Below are 1,816 nucleotides of genomic sequence, written 5' to 3' on the forward strand. Positions count from 1 at the left end.
CAACAGCCCTCCCTGTTTTCACCTCCTCAGCTTTATGTGAACACATATGTAACACCATGACTGGCCTTTTTTATGTAGGTCCTTGAACTCAAACTCAGGTCTTCATGTTTGCAAAACTGAGCTGCAACCCCAGCCCTATGCTGACCATTTAATTGGCATATTTGTTACTAGACCCCCATCTCTCTAAGGTAGGATGGGACCCTTCTGTGGAACAGATATGTTGCTTTAGTTCTTCTGTCTCTTGATGACACTGGCTTCTTCCTGGATTCAGAGAGAATTTGGGTTTGAAACACAGATGGTTTGTTTTCTTTCTTTCTTTCTTTCTTTCTTTCTTTCTTTCTAACTTCCTTCCTTCCTACCTTTCTCTCTCTCTCTCTCTCTCTCTCTCTCTCTCTCTCTCTCTCTCTCTCTCTCTCTCTTCCCAGTTTTCCTTATTTTATTAAACTATACTAATATTCTTTCAAGGACAAACATACAGCCAAGGATGCTACAGTGAGGGAATGTTATTTTTATGAAAGAGACATCACAAGGTGTTCTCTTCAGTGATGCTAATCATCATTCTGGGAAGCCAGGAAATATTCAGCCCCTAAAGCTGCCACAAACGCAGCAAACCCCCATTTGAATCCTTTTAAGATTACACTCGTGAAGGTGAGATTGCTTACAAAGCTGCCTATGTATCACCAAGACTCATTGCAAGCCCATGGATCCCTCAACCTTCCTGCAGCAAGCTTCTTCATCATCATTTCTAATGGTGTCCCTTCAGTTTTCCACCGTCTGTAATCTGGAAGTTCCACTTTACCATGATCATGACCATGACTATGTCTGTGTCCATGTCCAGCAGTCATATCTCACAGCAATCTGACCTCCCAGGACACTCAATATCGATGGTTTCATTTTCTACACCAGCACTATATTAATCCTTTATAGAGAAGACTTAACACACATAATATAAACCCATGCCCTCCTATGCCTAGATTGGAGTATTTGTCTGCAGTATATACCACGGTGTGTGACTGACAAGTTTTATTGTGTTCTAGTGGGATGACAGAAAGGAGAAAGCCCTCTTTTCCTCAAGAACCTCAGAGATTTTAAATTACCGAGCATGTTCCCTCTGGGGAAGCTCTGTGCCTCCTGAGCTATAAATGTTGAGTCCTGCAGGAATCCATCTCAGTGCTGAAGGACAGCTAATGATGTTTCAGTTTTGTGCTGACTTTGACCTGGGAGAAGAGTTTGAACTTTTAGGCCTATCAAAAATGAGAAGCTTGAGGGGGTCACAAGTCCCTTCTGGTTGGCACCACCACCGGGTCACCTTGCCCGCAGAGTCGGCAGACACCCCCAAGGTCCCTAGAGGAATCTCCATGCGATCTTAGGACCACCGGTGAGTGGAACACAACTTCGGTTCCATTCCAATCGTGTGGGACTTGAGACAGCATTAAGGAAGCAGAAAACCGGGCCTGATCAGGGTCACAAATCCCTTCTGGTCGGCGCCAGCACCTGGTCACCTTGGACACGGAGTTGGCAGACAGACCCAAGGTCTCTAGAGGACAGCTTCTGAGGCAGACCCCGTTTTGGGCTTCAGACATCCAGCACCTTCCCTGCCAGAGGGCATTGCTGGAGCACCTGGGGGAGGCATCTTGGTTCCTGGATCCCTCCGAGACTAGTCTGCGCAGGTGAGAGTATAGACTACAGAAGCTAACAGCTTCTGGAACAGGCCGAAGTGACACAGCTTCTAGGTCAGGCCAAGTTTCAGGCCTTCATCTTCTGCCAGGAGGCAGGTCCGAATGCCAGATATCTGTGCACCTTCCCTGAAAGAGGA

The 1,816-nt window shown here is 46.5% G+C and overlaps 1 pseudogene; it reads right to left on the reverse strand.

Moving 5' to 3' along the window:
- Positions 1 to 548: 548 nt before the first annotated feature.
- LOC110284546 lies at positions 549 to 845 on the reverse strand (annotated as a pseudogene).
- Between the last annotated feature and the right edge of the window lie 971 nt (positions 846 to 1,816).

The sequence above is a fragment of the Mus caroli genome, chromosome 18, assembly GCF_900094665.2.
Source record: "Mus caroli chromosome 18, CAROLI_EIJ_v1.1, whole genome shotgun sequence".
Lineage (NCBI taxonomy): Eukaryota > Metazoa > Chordata > Mammalia > Rodentia > Muridae > Mus > Mus caroli.